The sequence below is a fragment of the Magnolia sinica genome, chromosome 13, assembly GCF_029962835.1.
Source record: "Magnolia sinica isolate HGM2019 chromosome 13, MsV1, whole genome shotgun sequence".
NCBI lineage: Eukaryota > Viridiplantae > Streptophyta > Magnoliopsida > Magnoliales > Magnoliaceae > Magnolia > Magnolia sinica.
The window spans coordinates 42,360,170-42,381,274 of record NC_080585.1 but is presented as its reverse complement, the minus strand read 5'-3'; the positions used below and the strand labels follow the sequence as shown (position 1 = coordinate 42,381,274).

The window sequence follows — 21,105 nt, the reverse complement described above, 5'->3', positions numbered from 1 at the left end:
GTTTGAGTAAGTTCGCAGATTGCTTTGATTGATTTTATTGGGAGAAAAAGTATTAGGCTGTGTTTGGTGATTAGCCACAGGTCATATTGAGGTAGAATAATATTTTTAACACTTTTCTTTTCGGCCTCAAGATTTGTGGTAGTGAACCCATGGTCAAGTCTTTGGGTTATAAAATCTTCAAGTTTTGTTTTCAATTCTGTTGTCCTTTGCTCCGTCACTGCAGGTCAAGACCTGCACGAGTTTCAAAGCAATCTTAGAACTTGTTAGATGGGTGCTTACACCACAATATAACCTGTGAACAATGTTAAGAATATCGGGGATATTATCGATAATATTGCCGATGTTATTGGTTTCTCTAGGTCAGTGATATTGAAACTACGAGTATTTAAAAATTTTCAATATCACTTATGTTTAAAAATATCGGTGTTATTTTGAGAAGAATCCCTTATAAAAGTTCCCTGGAATTGGTGATACGAGTAATGATATCCTTGATACTAGTTAGAATATCCCTGATACTAGGGAAACATTCATAAATAGGTCAAAATTGACAGAAAATTGGAAAGAATCCGCTCTCAAAAAAATAAAAAATAAAAAACTCAAAAATGTTAGGTGATTTTGATCATTCATCTTTGTTTTTGTTGAATCAAACCTTGAATTTTGAAGAGAAATCTCAACTTGAAACGGATCTAGGGTTGGAATTAGAAGGTGGCGAAAAATCCATAGAAACTTCATTTTTTATTTTTATTTTTTTCAAATGTTAGCTTGGATCTTAATGGAAATCTATGTCTATGCATGATAATGACAGATTTTTGGTGTAAATAATTAACATTTGAGGGAAAATGAGAGAAATCATAATGTCCTTCATTTTTAACCCTTAAATTGAGAATCGATCTGTGCAAATTTGATATGTTTATCATAGAGGGGTAATTTATCAATTGGCCATAATTTTTCCTTTTTTTACGAAAAAATATATTTTTTAATTATTTAAAAATTAAAATCTATTTAATTAGAAAGTGTGTTTTTCATTGTTGATTAATATGGAAATTTGTAATATGATTAGTGTTGGGCGATCTATTGATTGGTTACAAATTTTATATATTTATTCTATATTGATTTTTTCCAACAACACATGATTTAGGCCCCCCATAAAATGGAAACTCATTATGTATAGTTACTTCTTTTTTTGGCAATATTTTATTCTTAGATGTGTACACTTGGGTCTTTTAATATCTCTTGAAGTTTCATTGAAAAATCCACCTTTTTCCCAATAATTCCCTGGTATCTCCCTTACACACCCACATTTTTCCTAATATTGGCGATAATATTAGTGATATCGATACATGTTTCCTTATCCTCTGTCATTAATACATGTATTGCTACTAATACTCTAAACACCGCCTGCAAATAACCACCAAAGCACCAAAGCAGCCTTGTTCTTTTTGCTTTTTCTTCTTATAAGATGGGGGTGTTTTGTGTTTATTTGGTTTTGTAATGCAGTATGTTCGAAGTATCCCCAATATTATGGTAATGCAGTATCATAAATTCTAGATATTGGTGATGCATTGCTAAGGGGGTGTTTGTTTTTCAATTCCCTCATGTAAATGCATGTAAATGGGTAATGATTAATTACCAATGTAATTTCTACACTTTTTTCTATGTTGACAATGATTGCTTGCTTTTTGGACACTAAAATCGAGGATTGTGCGAATTTCATGTGGGGCCCACTATGATATATGTAGCTTATCCACACAATCCATTTATTTTGCCAGTTGATTTTAGGGCATGAACCCAAAATTGAGGCAAATCCAAAGCTCAACGGGACCACAACACACGAAAAAGTGGGTTGAATGCCTACCGTTAAAAACCTTTTATGACCATGATTTCCTATGGTGTGGGCCACTTGAGCTTTGGATCTGCCTCATTTTTGGTCTCATGGCCTAAAATGTTATGATAAAATGGATGGATGGCATGGATATGTCACAAACCTTACGATGGGGCCCACAAATTTAAGTCCATCCTTTTCAAATGGCTTTTCAAGGAGAGAATACTCATTTATGCCAAACATGTTTTTCAATTCCACACTGGATGGAAGGTAGGATGGTTGGATGGATGGATGGGAATGATTGGATGGTTGGACTGATTGTTTACAACAACACATGCTTTTAAGCCCCCATTAAATGGAAACTTATTATTTATGCATTATTTTTGTAATTTTTTATTTTTAAATATGCAAATATGTGTATTTTAGCATCTTTTGAAGTTTCATTGAAAATTTCCACCAATTTCCCCATGTTTCCCTAATGTTTTCCCGCATTTTCGATTATCAGTGATGTTATCGGCGATACCGATATTGTTTCTGTATCCATAGCCAGCGAAACTTGAAGCGATACTGATACTTCAAACACTCCATTGCTTAAAGTATCCTTGATGTTATCAAAATAACTCCGATATTATCTTTATCTCCAGCCCAACGATACCGATAAAATTGGTAGCGATACCGATAACACTAGTATTATCATAAAATTTAGGTATCAGCAATGTATCACTAATTATTGCCTATCTATCGATATTGCCAATGTATCATCAATATTTTCAACTGTGTAAATTCCAAGTGTCACGTGTATTGATATTGCCTATGTATTGTCAATCTTTTCGACGATGTAAATTCTAGGTGTCGCTTATATCACAAGTGTATTGACAATATTTCGATAATATCTCCAATGTATTGATATCATAAAATATCTCTTAAAAAAATAAAATAAATACGCTTCAAATTTTTTTATGGGCACATGGTTGTATGCAGTGTTCAATTTGTCGATGATAATATTGATAATATATTGATATTATCGTTATCACAATATGCGCAATATCAAGACCACAATATTTTGTTTCCTTTCCCTCCGTCAATGATTTCTTGGCGAAATATCATGTGTTGTTGATATTCTAAAATATGAATGGATGTTTGGATGGATGGATGGTTGGATGGTTAGATGGGATGGTGTTGGACTAATTTCTTATGACGACACATGTTTTTATGCCCCATTAAATAAAAACTTATTATGTATGCATTCTTTGTACAATTTGTTTATTCCTATACAAGCAAATATGTGTATTTTAACATTTCCTGAAGTTTCATTAAAAATTTCACTGTTTTTCCTATGTTTTCCCACATGTCCAGTTATTAGCGATATTATTGGCAATATTGATATTGTTTCTGTATCTCCAACCAACGAAACTTATAGCGATACTGATACTTAGAACACTTATGCATGACTTTCTTTTCTCCATTTACGCTACATTCATATATTGGTTAGTGCATAACATGGGTATCATCATCATCATGTAGGCCTTATCCTAACCATTGCTTAGAGTGTCCTCAATATTATTGAGATATCCCTGATATTATCATCTTCAGCTCGGCAATACCGATAACTCCAGTAGTGTAAAAAATTCTAGGTATTGGCGATGTATCACTAAGTATCACCAATGTATCGATATCGCCAATGTATTGCCAATAATTTCGACTGTGTAAATTTTAGGTGTCGTTTGTATCACTGATGTATTGATATCTCCAATGTATCGTTAATATTTTCGATTGTGTAAATTATAGGTGTTGCTTGTATCACCAGTGTATCGGTGATATTTCGATAATATCGCCAATATATCGATATTACCAAAAAATTGTTTATTAAAAAAATCCATTTCAAATTTTTTATGGGGCATGGTTGCATGAAGTGATCAAATTATTGACAATATTATCAATAATGCAACATGGGCGATATTGAGACCACATTCTTTCATTTCCTTTGTAGTTGTTGATGATTTCTCAGCGAAATATAGTGTTATTGATGTTCTAAAATGTTGATGGACCTTTGGATCAAAGGTTGGATGATTGGATGGTTGGATGGATGGATGGGATTGATAGGATGGTTGGATTGATTTCTTATAACAACATATGCTTTTAAGCTCCCATCAAATAGAAATTTATTATGTATGCATTTTTTTTTTTTTTGCAATTTTTTTATTCACAAATATGCAAATATGTGTATTTTAGCATCTCCTGAATTTTCACTGAAAATTTTTATCGTTTTTCCCTTGTTTCCCCATCGTTTCCCCTCATTTCCAGTCGTTAATATCGATATTGTTTGTGTCCCTGTCCAGCGAAACTTATAGTGATACCGATACTTTGTACACTGATCCCAACTAATTAGGGTTGGCTATATGGAGCTGTATATGCCTATGTATAATATTTTGAAATATTACCTAAACACAATATTATCTAAACACCAAGTTTAGTCATGGAGTCAAATGGACCTGGTTGGAAATCGAGTCAAAAGTCAGGTTTTGAGGTTACTGAATTATCATAGCAATGCGGGCTCGATGTAAGGATCCTACAAAATACATGTCAAAGATTTGAGGGGGTTTATGGTTCTACATGTGTGCCTAAAGTCCAAAAGCATTTGGAGAGGAATTGGATCATGTCCCACAGCCCAAACCTAATGGTAGGGCTGACCGTATGCTTTTGACAGCTCTAAGAATTGATGGTGCACAGGGGGCATGTTGCTCGTACACATGGATATGGGTGAAGAAGTGCTGGTTTTGGTTATTGTTGGGACAGATGGGTTGATTGTTATAGAGATCTGATTGTTATTATAATCACCATGGAATCAAGTTTGATGTGCCTGAATATAAATGTAGGTACAATCAGTGTTCGAAATATCAGTATCGCGTTACGTATTGCATCCTTGGGATACAGATACGTATCGGTTATCGCATATGATATATTATTTGTGTTAGGTAATTTATTGCACTTTTTGGGAAACATAGGGAAAAAGAAGTGCACATAATAAGTTCCCTTTGTATAGCGTCCTAAGCTATGAGTTGTTTGACTTAATTAATGCAACTATATGCATATTGAATGCATAACATTTAGAGTGTATGTGATAATCATTTCATCAAACGCTCATAAATACTTTGAAATTAGTCTCAATTGACAGCTGGTTGAAGGGAGATTTGGAAAGAAAAAAAATATTTTATTAATTTTTACTTTAAAATGATTTTTATTTTCTCAAAATTGACAAGGATTTAACAAATTAGTATTTCAACCCTCATACATGCTTGATTTCATGTTTGGAGTGCAACATTGCAAGCAATTTGGGAGAAATTGGAGATTTTTTAATTTTTTTTTCAATTTTCCCCAAATCAGACCACCTACACTCAAATGTCGAAATTGGAGTGTATGTGATGATCATTTCATCAAATACTTATAAATACTTCGAAATTAGTCTTAATTGATAGCTAGTTGAAGGAAAATTTTGAACAAAATATGGAGAACATGAAAAACCAATGGATATCGAAATCAAAGTTGCAACTAGAGGTGTACACAAATCGAGCTAGCTCAGTTATCTCGCTCGACTCGACTCGAAAAAGCTCGATTCAACTTGGTTTGAAGCTGAGTTCGAGCTGGTTTTTTTTACCTCGAAAATGAGTTCGAGCTGGCCCCAGCTGGACTCGACTCGGATTGAACCAGTTCGGTGACTCGGTTACTTTGATATTGATGTTGCTCACCAAGTGTTTGATGAAATGACTCAAAAGAAGTGTGGCTGGTGGCAAGGTATGTATATGAAACCAACACCCTTTTTTTCTTGATTTTTATGTTGCTTAGTGTTTGATAAAATACCTGTAAAACCATTGCTGCTGTCTCAAATACACTGAGATTTTGATGGCGCAGTCCAGGTGTTTGTGAAAATGCTGCAATGGCGAACTCTGCCTCGGCTCGAACTTGGCTCGAACTGGCCCAAGCTGCTGATCGAACCGAGCCGAGGTGGCCAGTCAGGCTCGAGGACTGAGCCGAGTCAAGTTTGAGCTGAGGTCAGCTAGTGGCTGAGCTGAGTCGAGCTGAGGCCAGGTCGACTCGATGTACACCCCTAGCTGCAACTCCATGATTTTTCATACAAAACATGAAAGAACCAATGGATTTATAACCATTTGACACCAATTTATCGTAATTTCAAAAAAAAGAAAAAGAAAAAAGAAAAAAGAAGAAGATCAGAAATTGAAAATGCTCAGCGGATCGAACATGTAGGATATATCGACACTAGTGTGTTTTGTATCGCATAGGCGGGATACAAGATATATCGTGGGATATATCGACCGATATCGTCGATATTTAAAACATAGGGTACAACATGCTAGAGTGAAAAAGGTAAAATATGCTAACGTGAAGATGGAGAAGGCTGCCACCAACTGTGGAATGGTTTCAAAGAAACTAATCAATGATCCAGTCATGGTATGATCAACAATTGGGAGGACATGAAAGTGGAATTTTGGAATGTTTCCTACTTGTTGATGATGTACAAATAGTGGAGAAAGATCATATCTTCAACATCGAAAGCAGAAAATATAAGAGATGAATAAAAAGATTTTTTTATTTTTTTGAAGGGTAATGAATTTATTTTATTAAAAAGCTGAGAGGCGGAAGCGACAACAGCAAAGAATACAACGCGAACCAGCAACTTTACAAACCCAACATCATTTTAGCCAAAATAACATCCACACTAGGATTAAAAGATTTTACCATTGTTTTTCAATTAATATTTGGATAAGAAGTCTAGTTCTTATAGAAAACTATCGGTATATGAAAGGACAAAATGTCCTTTTTGTATAAAGTTCTTAGAGTCACAATCAGGAAATCAAAAGTAGAGAAAGTGACTTTTTCTTGATTCCTACTTTTCATGAAAAGGTGGAAAGTAAACAACTTTCACCTATTAGGGAGTTCACAATTTTTCTTGGAAACTTCTTTCCTCCTTTTTATGTAGTTTTGGGAGTTATTTTCTTGGAATCTGATGGACTATGTGAACTGTTCTTGTATCTATGGGCTCCACTATGTGTAGGGCTAATTTTTAATATAAAAAACCACTTGAATCAGATGATCATACATATATGACCAATGCCCAACATACTAGAAAAGGTCTAATCGTCAACCCATCTTTGATTGTTCATCCCTCTCAAAAACTACTCTGATCAAATGATTCCAGCCACTTGGAGAATGTATGGTCCATGTTGAATATACTAGAAAAGGCCTGCTCATTAATTTAGTCATCTATCGTATGTGTCTCACCTTTGATGGCCCATCCCTCTTTAAAATGGACAATTTCATAGAAGGAGAAAGGAGAAGAAAGCTGAGAGGTGAAGCTTAAGAAGTTGCGGAATAAAATTTTATATGGAAATGCAAAATTGGTGGGGGAGAGATTTTGAGGGGATTCTTGATGGGAGAAGTCAACTCCCAAACAGGAGAATGGGATTTTTCTTGGAAATATTTTTAGTGTTGAATGGTCAGGATATTAACTATTGGCCTATCTGTCGTAATGGGACCCAAGGTGTACTGTTATCATTCTACCTTTCAAATACATAAGAATAGTTTATGTAGTTCAGCATTGTTTATATTACAAATTCCTAGAAATTTTCAAAACTGCAGAAAAGGGAAAAAGAAAAAAGCTTTCAAGAAAAAATTGTAGAACTCTTACATGGGTAAATTTTTTTTTAAAAAATAAACTTTTACTCCGGCCACCTCAATCTGAGGGTGCATCAGCAGCTTGGATGACTGGCTAGATGATGATTCATTTTGAACCTTTTATGAAGACATCAACAAGCTAACAATAGAAACATGGTACAGGGCACTTTCTTGATCTTTTCTAGGAACGAAATGAGGATCAAGCTGAACATGTCTTGTACTAACATGGAAGATTGATTTTCGAAAAACTTCATAGTGCTTTGATTGTCGCAATGGCATACAAGTGCCACTATGAAACCTGAACTTGTGAAGAATATGATGCAGCTAGGCTACTTCGGCAGCATTATCAGACGTGTGGGGAAAAAAAAAAAAAAAAGGGAAGAGAAGAAAAAGTAGTGGAATGCCAAGAATGGAGATGAATCTGAAGATGAGATGTTCTAGTGGAAGAATAGCAGATACCAGTATATCACAGTGGATCTTTTGCTTAACAGGGTGGGAAGCTCATGGAGCATGGAGGAACTAACCAACCTGAATTATCATCAAGATAATGTCAGGTGAATCTAGTGATTTGGGATCTGATTCAAAAATACTTACCCATGGGCTGTAGGAATGACGTGGCATTTCCATGGAATGTAATTTTCTGTTGATAGTTTAATGAAGATGAGTTTGGGCAAAATGGATTAGGGTGTGGAGGCAGATGAAATGAAAGGAAGAAGGAAGATTTCGTTGGAAGATGGTTTTGTTGATGAAGGGGGACTGTTAAGGCTTAAGTATTGTCCAAAACAGGTGCAAATCGCCCAATGCATGCCGGTATCCTCAATGAATGATACGGCTGTATCAGCCGGAGACAGCCCAATACCTAGTGATACAGGGAATATGTAGGTTATATTGGTGGTTAATGATACAGTACCTGATACACGACTGAGCTCCATTCTATCTTTTTGATCACATTTTGCCTCTCGGTTGCAGTTCAAGCTTTTACTTAGTTTAACTGCAATAACTTATTAATTACGCCTCATCCTCAAATGATGTGTAACATCAAATCAATGCCAGTTATAATTTCATAAAAGTTGTATTATATCTCTTAAATTTTATTTTATTTTATTTTTTTCATGTAGATATACATGTATCCTTTGTGTAATGTCAAATGTCATTTTCTTATTGACTCTTTTTGCATCGGTCAAAAATAAAGTATAATATATATTGTCAAATTTAATATATCTGCTTATTTTGACGCTGGGGTGCAAAGTTGATTGGATTGAATTGAACCGCCATGTTAATTCAGGTACGCCTGCACACACCAAAAGTAAACAGGAAACAAACCAAGTGCAAACAAATGAAGACAGGGTTGAGTTCAATTTTCATACTGTGGTAGTCCCCTTGCCTTTTTACACATTAAATGATGGAAGATGACAATCTTTCTCTACAGGATACATTGCAGCGTGTGATGTGCGAGCAAAGTGTCAGTAAGTTGAGACCGAGCATGGTTAGTTCATATCCTAGAATTCACTCCACTTGGAAACGAAAACAGTAATCGGGAAACCGGGGAGAAAGCAATGGATAGAATTTTCTAGTACTTTTTTGTTTTTTTAAGACAAAAGATGCGGTCTTTTTAAAACAGAAGCTATACGTCCAACTACCTCTCCTAATTTTCCATGGAATGTAATTTTCTGTTGATAGTTTAATGAAGATGAGTTTGGGCAAAATGGATTAGGGTGTAGAGGCAGATGAAATGAACGGAAGAAGGAAGATTTCGTTGGAAGATGGTTTTGTTGATGAAGGGGGACTGTTAAGGCTGAAGTATTGTCCAAAACAGGTGCAAATCGCCCAATGCATGCCGGTATCGTCAATGAATGATACGGCTGTCTCGGCCGGAAACAGCCCAATACCTAGTGATACAGGGAATATGTAGGTTATATTGGTGGTTAATGATATAGTACCTGATACAATTATCACGGAAGGCCCCTTAAAAATTAACGGTGGCCATACGACTCCTAACATTTTCCTTTGACGTGACCCACCAAATTCATAGGTCAGCTTGATTTAAAAGAAAGAAAAAAAAAAGAGCTATGGTGCTATGGGCCTCCTTGTACTTGCACCGATTATAAATTAAAACTTTTAATGCAGTCTTTTAACAATTCGTCGTCCTTTTGGATGACATTAAGGATATAAGAGGCCGGCTTGAGTCTTTCTTTTCCTCCAATAAAGTTGGTAATGAATACCTTGCTGAGCCGTGTGAAAGAGCTGATCGATTGTGACTTTAGTTGTCGGAACCACTTCCGAGTTGCTCCTGTTAGGGTTAGGGAAAACACTTGGCACATGACTGTGGTTGATGTGCCATGGAGTCTCATTCATGCCTTAAAGGACTCTAGATGCTCGGCTGGGTTAATGGTCCCACAATACAGGGTGATCTGTGGCATTCAGAATCTCAGTGTTAGCTGGGTGTGCATGATGTCGACAATGAACGGAGGCTTGGTTTCCTCCGGTATCGCTTCAACTGAGGTCGAACTGATCGGGCAGTAAGCCTAATTTATATCACCGATTTGACCCTGTAAGTCGTTGAGCTCAGCTTCCCAGAGGTCTCTGCTCTCAGCCATCACCTCCATCATTGCTTCGAGAATTTTGTTGCGTTTCTTTTTCTTCAATTCGTGGTGTAGGTCAGATGTGGGCAACGCAGCGGTTCCCGAGACATGAGAAGGTGGTGGCTTTGAGGTTCCGATCTGCTTGCTTCTTTGAGAGCCAACAGGCACTTTGGACGGGTCGGGTACTTCTGTAGTTGCTCGTCTTGGAACTTGCCTAGTCCTTTGGATGAGGCGAGGTTGCAATTATTCCAATAACTGCTTCATTGATTTCAAGTTTTTATTTAGAATCTTAACTTCATGTTCGAGGGAGACAAGCTGACCTCCTCGACTCCTAGACCGCTGCATTGGTCCTGCGGGTGCAAAGTCAGCCTGAAGCTGGGATGAGGAATCCCGGTGGCTAGTAAACTGCTCTGGTGGCGCGAGATCAGGGGCAGCGGTGGAGGGGGTTGCCTTCTTCTTCCCTTTTGCCATCATTGAGCCTGGAGAGACGAGAACAACTTTTAATGTTGTTCCCACAGATGACACCAAACTGTTGATGCGGAAATCTGGTTAGCCCTCCCTGGACTGGTGAACGTGCACAGAGAGCAAACAAGGAAGACCCTGGCTCGTGCAGGGGACCCTCCGATGCATAAGTCAGACAGGGAATTCGGGTTTTAGTCCAAAGGAGAACTTTGAGTTGGAGATTATATGTACTTTTCACCATCGAGGATACGCTTATTTATAGGTGGAGAGAGGCGGTGGCGTGGAGGGCATCTCCCTGTTTTGGTAAGGATGGATTGTAGTAGGATTTGGACTCCTTGCTTGGCAGGAGGATCTTTCTGGGTCCTTAGCTAGAATCCCGAGTACAGCCATATTGAGGTCGGTTTCCTGAATCTTCGGTTGAGATCACTGACAGATCAGATAGAGGTTAGGTCGGATCCCGTGGAGGGCGGGTCTTGCCGACCTCGTTCACACGATTGAGGTCAGGTCGTATCCATCAGAGGACGGGTCTTGCCGACCTGAGGAGAGTAGATTGTTTCTTTCATATCATGGTTGGTCAATGTTTATCCTGACCTTATGCTGAGAGATGAAGCTTGACCTTTGTCTACAGTTGGTCGAGGAGACGAGGGTCGGATCATTGGGTCGCACCTCTTGCTGTTTGAAGTGCTGAACTGGCCTGTAGATAGTTGGTCGGTCCATTTTTCCTATAACAAACATCATGATGGGCCTGTAAAAACTCTTTAATCATGCATGAGACTTTCAATTTTGGTGGGGCCCACCATGATGCTTATGTGACATCTATTCCAATCATTAGATGATTAATCCTAGTTTAGGTTAAATCTATCCTAATGGGCCACACCAAAGGAAACTGTAGGGAATTGGGTGAGAGACGCCTGTTGTGATTAGAGTCGGGCACGAACCGACTTGACTCGCCCAACTTGACTCATCCGACTCGACCTGAAACGAATGAATGAGTCTGTTTGAATCGATTAAGCTTCACCCAATCCAAACTCAAATGGAGTCGAGTTCGAGTTAACTAGTAACTTGACCCGAAACTTGATCCGTCAGACTCGACTTGAACTGAAACCCAACTCGACTCAGGTTGTCGGGTATGGTATGTTAAAAAAAAAAAAACATAACTCCGGCAGACGGCAACAACCATCCGAACTTCCTCATCCTCCTCTCTCTCTCTCTCTCTCTCTCTCTCTCTCTCTCTCTCTCTCATCCGGCAGGCGGCAGCTAACGGCCCATTAGGTGTGGTTTTTTTTTTTATATATAAGTTTTTTGTTTAATGTTAAGAGGATGGACCACACACAAGAAATGGTGGAGATGGAAGGAAGCAGGTTGCGTCACTCAGTACGCTTATCATGCTGAGTAAACTATGTGAGGTCCACCATGATTTGTGTATTTTATCCCCTTGGTCCATCCATTTTATCCCGATCTGACTTGGTATTTTTGACCGGGTCGGACTCGGTCAGATTAGCCCAGCCCAGACCTGGACTCGGATCGAGTCAGACATGCTGGACTTGGTACCGAGTTGGATCAAGTTGGAGTAAGGCATTTTTCAAAATCACATCGAGTTGGGTTGCACCTAAATCGGTCCAACTCGACTCGATGCCCACCTTTAGTCGTGATGGTTATACAAAATCCACTATAACCATTAGATTCCACACAAATAAGCTTGGGCCTAAACTCAGGCCCACTGTCTAATTCTGACATGTACTATGAAGGGAAACAGTTTGACAGGTGATCATTGCTCTCTACATTGTTTCCAATCATGTCGTCAATCTAGTCACAGATGGAGTGATTTTTACGCCCTTCACCTAACTTGAGGTGACGCACCAGGTGATTAGGAACTTAGCATTGATTTTAGATAAACATCATGGTCTGGACCTCGCATTTGCTCGTATGCACACCCAACCGCTGTTAAAACATGTAATGGAACATAGGTACCGAAATGTAATTTACCTATTAATTAGGTAGTTGTTTGTAAAATTCCAAAAAGCAAAAACTATCAGACAATCCTGTCCATTACTTTTTCCACAGTCGCTCTAATGCGTGGACCAGGTTTGCGCATGACCATATGCCACATGTACAGTTGAGATTGCCCTACCATATTCCCTATTCTTCCGTCTCCACTGTACATCTTCCTAAACTGTGGATGTCTGCAAGAGTATAGTCCGCATACACCTTTACATGCATGTACCTCGATCTAGACCGTTCATTTGTCGTGGTCCAGGGTAAATGGAGCTTAACCTGGAAAAATGACACTGGTTGCATGGTTCTAGCCATCCTATGGAGTAAACCGTCTCTCCATTAATCAAGTCCATCTATCTAGTGGGCCCCATCATGGATAGCTCATTCTTTTTTTGAACGTAAAAATGGATGGTTCATATTCCAAACATAAGCATATATTAGATAATCCTTGCCGTAGCCTTTCTTCACTTCATCTCCCTCCGGGCTTTGAATACCGCTGATCGGATGGCTAGGATTATCTGATTTATATGCATTTTTAACCATTTTCTGAGTAATTGAGGGAAGCCGATTGCGTGGTGTCACACACCACTGACCTCAGTGGTGTGTTGACGTCACCAATGTATGTGTTATATCCACCGACGCGGATTGGAGTCCTACGGGCGCGGATTTGATACTGATAATGTCAGTAGCCGAATCGCTACTGAAGTGACGTCACCAAGCTCTGTGGACCCCATCATGATGCATGTGTTGTATCCCTACCGTCCATCCATTTTTAGAGATCGTTTTATGGCATGAGTAAAAGAATGATATAGATCTAAAGTTCAAGTGGACCCACCACAGAAAACTGTGTGATAGTCACACCCACCGTTGAAACATTTACAGGGCTCACCATGATGTATTTTTTTAGATCCAACCTATTCATAAATTAACGTACAAATAGATGAAGTGAAAAAATATATATAATCTTGATCGGAAACTTCTGTGGCCCCTAAGAAGTTTGGAACGGTGGATGTCACTGTCCCCACTGTTTTCTATGGTGGGTCCACTTGAACTTTAGATCTATCTCATTAGTTTTATCATGCCATAAAACTATTTCTCCAAATGGATGGACAGTACGGATATAAAACATGCATCATGGTGGGCCAACCGAGCTTGGTGACGTCACTTCAGTAGCGATTTGGATACTGACCTTGTTAGTATCTAATCTGCGCCTGCGTCCTACACCTCTGTGGGCCCAAAGTGATGTAAGTATTTTATCTAAACAGTTCATGGCTTTTGTTAAACCATTTTAAGTTATTACTCAAATAACGTGGCAAGTTCACAGCTCAGGTGAAAATGACACCCACCGGTGAAACCTTTAGAAGGCCACTGATGTTTTTTTACAATCCAACTTATTAATAAGATCATGTAGACGTAGGTGAAATGAAAATACAAATATAAGTTTGATTCAAAACTTCTCCAACTCTCCGGAACTTTTCAATGGTGGATGTTCAATCCCCACTTTATAGCCCACTTAACATTTTTACCTGCTTAATATTTTACATCATACCTTAAAACAACAAACGGTGTGGATAAAACACTTACATCACTGTGGGCCCCATTGAGCCCTGCCTGGACGGTGGTAGGACGCCACTTCCTATATCTACACCTTTTATCTATTTATTATTATTATTATTTTATTTTTTTATCAGACGCCGCGTCCTATATCTACACCTTTTATCTATTTAATTTCTTATTATTATTATTTTTTATCATTTTATAGCATGGTCTCAAAAATAAAGAAAATCAAAAGTAATGAGACACGGAAGCTTATTATTGAAATCTTTCCACGGCCACCGCGATGTTTGATAACCTTCAAACCAACATAAGACGCGCATGACGGCAAAATAATCTATAAAAATGGATAGGTCCACTTAAGAATTTTTATCTGCACTAGTTTTTTGAGTCCATTCCTTAAAATAACCTCGAAAAAATGGATGAATGCTGGACATATAACCCATACATCATAGTGGGTCGTCGGTGAGAGCGGGTTAGGTGAGACCCGGCCTCACCCCAGACGGTAAGGCCCTTACCATGGAATTATTGTGAGGCCCACCTTTATGTATGTATTATGTATCCATTCCGTCGACCTGTTTTTACAGATAATTTTAAGGCATTATCTTACAAATGAAGCAGATCCAATTATTAGGTGGACCACACAATAAGAAACAGTGGTGATTAAATGTCCTACCATTAAAAACTTCTTAGGGCACACCTTAATGTTTGGATAGTGTTTATTTACCATCCAATTTTTTGATAAGGTCACATAAGCCTCAATGAAGGGTAAAACAAATATTAGCTTGATACAAAACTTTTGTGACCCATTAATGGTCAATCACCACTATTTTTTACGGTACGGTCCACTTGATAATTCGATATGCTTCATTTTTGTAATAATACCGAAAATGATCTGAAAAAACGTATGGACGGCGTGGATACATAATACACACATCAAGGTGGGCCCCATGATAACCCCGTGGTAAGGGCCGCACCGTCTTTGGGTGAGGCCGGGGTCTCACCTAATCTCCTCTCGAACGTGTATTAGCTACCGAACCGACGCAGCAAGACTCCATACAGAAGTGACGTCATCACGTTTTGTGGGCCCCACTATGATGTATGTGTTGTATCTACACCGTCCATCAATTTGGAGAGATCATTTTAGGGAATGAGACAAATAATGAATAAGATCCAAAGATTAAATGAATCACACCACAGAAAACAGCGGTGACTGGACGACTTCCCTTGAAAAAATTTAGGGGCCACGGAAGTTTTCGATCAAGCTGATATTTATGTTTTACCTTATTACACGTCTATTTTAACTTATAAACATGTTGGATCTCAAATAAACATCATGGTGGACTCTATGAAGGTTTCAACGGTGGGTGTCATTGTTCCCACTTTTTTCTGTTCAAGGGTCCACGTGAGTTTTGGATCTGTCTTATTTTTTGGCTCATGCCCTAAAATGATATTTACAAATATATGGACGGCGTGGATACAACATATACATCATGGTGGGGCTCACAGGCCACTTCAGTAGGGAGCCCAAACAGGCCCTAAGCTAATCCGCATCCTCCGCTCTCGAGGCCGGTGGGGCGTGCAATCCGCGGAAAGCGATTGACACGTTTTTCCGCCACCTGCACCTCGGAAAAGACCGCTCGGTTCCATCGGTTCTACTGTGTAATATTCCAAATTAATCGCCGAATCCGAACCGTATATCTTTTTCCACCTCTTATCAGTTATCACCTCTCTCTAGTACCGTCTGCCTAGAGAATATTTGAGCTCCATTCAATACGCATTGACAGGCAATTTGGACGGTTGGATTGAGGTTGAGGAATGCTGCATTCATGGAGTTGTGTGCATGTGTCCGATGTAATACCATACCATCATTGGAATTTGTATGTAATAATGCCTTTTAAAATAACCGAGGAATCTCTGGTAATTTGCAGGGGCTAATGGTTCATCATACACCACAGGGTGTATGGGTTTTATCCAGACCGTTCATCCATTTTTCCATATCATTTTAGGGTATCAACCTTAAAAATAGGCAGATCCAAGGCGCAAGTGGACCAACTAGTGGGGTTTCTACTGTGTAATATTCCAAATTAATCGCCGAATCCGAACCGTATATCTTTTTCCACCTCTTATCAGTTATCACCTCTCTCTAGTACCGTCTGCCTAGAGAATATTTGAGCTCCATTCAATACGCATTGACAGGCAATTTGGACGGTTGGATTGAGGTTGAGGAATGCTGCATTCATGGAGTTGTGTGCATGTGTCCGATGTAATACCATACCATCATTGGAATTTGTATGTAATAATGCCTTTTAAAATAACCGAGGAATCTCTGGTAATTTGCAGGGGCTAATGGTTCATCATACACCACAGGGTGTATGGGTTTTATCCAGACCGTTCATCCATTTTTCCATATCATTTTAGGGTATCAACCTTAAAAATAGGCAGATCCAAGGCGCAAGTGGACCAACTAGTGGGGTATTGAATAACCACCGTTAAAAACTTCCTGGGGACCACATAAGTTTTACCGTACATGACACAATGAAAATGTTATATGGCAAATAAACGTTACGGCCGGCACTAAAAAGTTTCAACAATTACCATAGTAAGCGGGACACTTTAGTTTGTGCAATGAGCAAGCTCTCTTTGGAGCTCACTGATAATTATGTATTTTATTTACTTGGTCATCCATCTTATCAGATTAATATATTTTTTAAGGATAGCTATGTATCTCGAATTACAAAAAGATATACCTCGTTACTTATATTTAAACCATTTTCTATGAAATTATCACTGACACTAAGCCGGATGATACATGTCAAGTGATGCAAAGTACGGTAAAAAATATTTAACAGGTAAAACGTGGAGAGGAAAAACAATTAAAAGCATGTATATTTAAGAAAAGAAAGGAATGATATTTTTTTTAAAAAAATTAAAAAAATAAAAGATAAACGACTAAAGAGAAGCTATAACGAAGCTAAAATTTAATAAAATAAATTATCTCATACCAAAATAATTAAATAAATTAAATAATCTTTCCTTATCATATCTTAGCTCTATCATATGAGCAGCGGTAATTCTTAGTCATAATTCAGTAGTGGTAATCTTTAGCTATGATACAAGTTTATGCTTCTGTGTTGGACTATTTCCGATTTCAATACGAGCAGTTCTACTTTCATAAAGATATCCTGTAATTGCTCCTTGTGATCAATGTGGTGAGTATTTTCTTTGTGTTTGACAGATCTCGTAGTTAAAAGTCTTTTTATATGGAAAGCAAGGTACAACTCATCTTTAGAGAAAGAACCCCACCCCCGACAATCGCTTAATCATCTTACAATGATATTGCGATTGGATGAATACGCGACCGATCTTCTCAGGCCTTGGCCATATATGCTCATGTTTGATGTATTTGCATATCTTAGCGCTTGGGGTTAAGTAGTTCAATTTCAATTGAGCTGCATAATCGGTTCTGGCATGCCCGTACATGTCACACTTGACCAAACCAAATCAAAAGCTAATAAATTTTAGCACACTTGATGGGAGTAAAAACTACTTGGTTGTTATAAATATTAATTGTGCACTAGCCATGCAATAATTTTTGACACGCCTAGTAGGACTCAAAAGTTTAAGTATACATACCAGTGTAATGATCTTGTGAAAATATGAGCTGAAAAAATACTTGTAATTCTTCTGGTGCTAATGAACCTTTTACACTAAAGGAGGAAATGCAGGTGCAGCCAGTGCCTGAGCTATTAAATCCATAGCCAAACCCACAACTTAATCCGCCAAACCCAGATAGGGCATCTTCATCTCGGAGAAATCCTCATGAGATAATAGCAGGTGGATTATATGATAGGCATGGGGATTCATCATATTGCAGAGCAGTCATGAATCCAAGCTGAAACCTTCAATAGGTGGATGATTAGTCAGACTAAGAGCTTAAATCAGAAGATGGTTATATTTACTGAAAGAGTACCTGTTGTGCCTCATCAAATTGTTGAGACTAGTTCTCTAGGAAATCTGACACTAATACGGATAGCACCACCAATACTTCTTTCATAACACAACACACACTATACTTTAGTACAGGAGGTGCAGAATATTCATTCGCTTACTGAGTTCAGACGATTTGAATGGGATAACAAGAATTTCATTCCTAAGGAAAGAAATTAGGGAATACCCGAGAGCAGCCCTTCCTTACGAATATCCCTCATAATGGGGAACAATACCGGGTAGGTTCTGAGCCACCTCTTGTGCTTGAACCACATAATTTGTACCATGATTAAGTTTTACAACTGGTCCAGGAGGTGGCAGGCCAGATTCTTGGTTGTATTACTCTCTCGGTCTACTATAAGCCTTATACACAATGTATTGAGCGATAGTCTTTATTGCCGCGGGTGAATTTGATGTTTTTCGATCAAGATCACTAAATTTGATCAAGATAACCGACTTTGATGTTTTTCAACCAATATGGCCGAATATGACATTTTTCGACCAAAATGGTCGAGTTCGATTAAGATAGTTGAATTTGATATTTTTGAGACTGAGATGGCTAAGTTTGATCAAGATGATCAATTTTAATATTTTTGCCCTATCGAGTAATCGCATTTATTGCTCCAAACAATGAACCAACGTCGCTTTCACCTTTCAACCAAAGGTGAGGCAACGTGGGGGGCAATGTTGTACTCCGATTCTGGTCAAGCCAATTAAAAGCAAACATGTGTCGTTGCATGAAAAATGTATAGCATGCGAAAGATCTTTAGAGATATTTAAAGTGTTTTCTACATAAGTACAATTGGCGTTGAGTTGGATGATACACGTCAGCTGATGACAGGACATGACCGAGAAGTCTAAGAGCCGGAAAGTGGTCAAGCGGAAAAGAATGGTTAAAGGGACACGTGACAATAGGGGAAGGATTTTAAAGACAAACGTGGCAATGATTCAGTTGGCATAACCGTTGAATAAAAGAAGAGAAATGTCTGAATAGAAGTCGTAACAAAGATTTATAAATAGCGAAAGAATTCAACAAAGCAAATCGTCTCATACCAAACCAATCAAACAAATCAAATTACCTTATAATATCTTAGCTCTATCCTAAAAGTAACAGTAATCCTTAGTCATAATCTAGTAGCGGTAATCTTTAGCTGTAATCCAAGTGTATGCTTTTTGCATTGGACTATTACTAATTATAATACAAGCAATATAGTTGCTTTTTGTGATCGACTGTGAATATTTCCTTTGTGTTTATCTCGTAGTTAAAAGTCCCTTTGTACGGAAGGCAGGGTGCAACTTATCTTCGGAGTAAGAACCCTACTCACAATTGCCTGAACATCTTATAACCATATAGCAAGTGGTTGAATAGGCAACCGATCTTTTCAGGTCTCGGTCATATACACTTACGTTTGATATATTTGCATATAGTGGCACTTGGGGTCAAGTTGTTTGGTTTCAATTAAGCCATACAATCGATTATCACACGCCCGCATAAGTCACATGTGACAGAACTAAACGAAAACTAACAACTATGAGCTTGAAATTGAAGCATTTTCAAAGCTCAAGTGGACCATAACATAAAAAATAGTCTTAATTGAATGGTTATTATTGAAACTACTTGTGGGCCATGAAAGTTTTAGATCAAGCTGATATTTATGTTTTCCCTTAGTGTATTTCTATGTGATCATAGGAACATGTTGAATGACAAATAAACATCACGATAGACACTAGGAAAGTTTGACATCATTATTCCCCATGTTTCCTATGTAGTCCACACAAATTTGTATATAACGTTAATGAACAAGGTTCTGAAATCATTTATTGGGCAGTTCGTAGCTGTTTATTTTGATGATATCCTGATTTATATTCAGAGCAAGGAAGATCATGCGGAGCATCTCATGTAAGAGTTTCAAGTGTTTACAAAAAATAAATTATACCTTAATATGAAGAAGTGTAGTTTTTTGATAGATAGTCTCTTGTTTTTAGGCTTTGTAGTGATATACACAGGAATCTATGGAGACGAAGAGAAAGTATAGGCCATTAAAGAGTGGCCAATCCCGAAAAATATTCATGAAGTGCGATCTTTTCATAGGTTGTGACTTTTTATCGTCAGTTCGTAAGAAAATTTAGTACCATTATGGCCCCTATTACTGATTGCATGAAAAATGGTCAATTTCAATGGACTAAGGAGGTAGGAAGAAGCTTTGTGGAGATTAAGCAACGATTGTCTACCATCCCGGTCCCTGTGTTCCCTGACTTTGACAAATTATATATTCGAGGTCGAGTGCAATACTTCTTATGTGGGTATTTGAGGCATGTTGTCTCAAAAAGATAGGTTGGTAGCTTTATACAATGAGAAGCTAAGTGAAGTTCGTAAGAAGTAGTTGACATATGAGATGAAATTATATGTAGTTGTATATGCTTTGTGTTATTGGAGACATTATCTGATCTACAGGGAGTTCATCCTTCGTATAGATTATCAAGCCCGTAAATATATTAACAATCAGGATAATGTCAATCATGTGCATGTCAGATGGATTTCTTTCTTATAGGAATTTATATTCGTATTGAAACATAAAGTATGACAGTAAAACAAGGTCATTGATGCACTTAGTAGACGAGCAACCTTACTGGTTACCATGAGTAACAAAGTCATAAGGTTTGAGCGCCTCCAAAAATTATACGTAGATGATAACGACTTCAAGGACGTGTGGGCCAAATGCTAGGCATATCAGTCAAGTGACTTGCATATCTAGGATGGTTTTCTCTTTAAGGGAAACCAGTTATGTATTCCATGGAGTTCGCTATGGGAATGCATCATTCAAAAGTTACATGGCGGTAGCCTTGACAGTTATTTAAGATGAGACAAAACGATAACCCTTTTGGAGGAATGCTACTTCTGGCCACAATTGAAAAAGGATGTCAGGAAAGCGGTGCAAAGGTGCCATACATGTTAAATATCTAAAGGGCAATTACAGAACACCGGCCTTTATACCCCTTTACTGGTAC

The 21,105-nt window shown here is 38.0% G+C and overlaps 1 protein-coding gene across 1 annotated transcript in view; it reads left to right on the top strand.

The window, feature by feature from the left end:
- LOC131223666 (phenylacetaldehyde reductase-like) overlaps positions 1 to 21,105 on the top strand; it is an 86,477-nt gene that overhangs the window by 11,308 nt on the left and 54,064 nt on the right. The window lies entirely within an intron of this gene.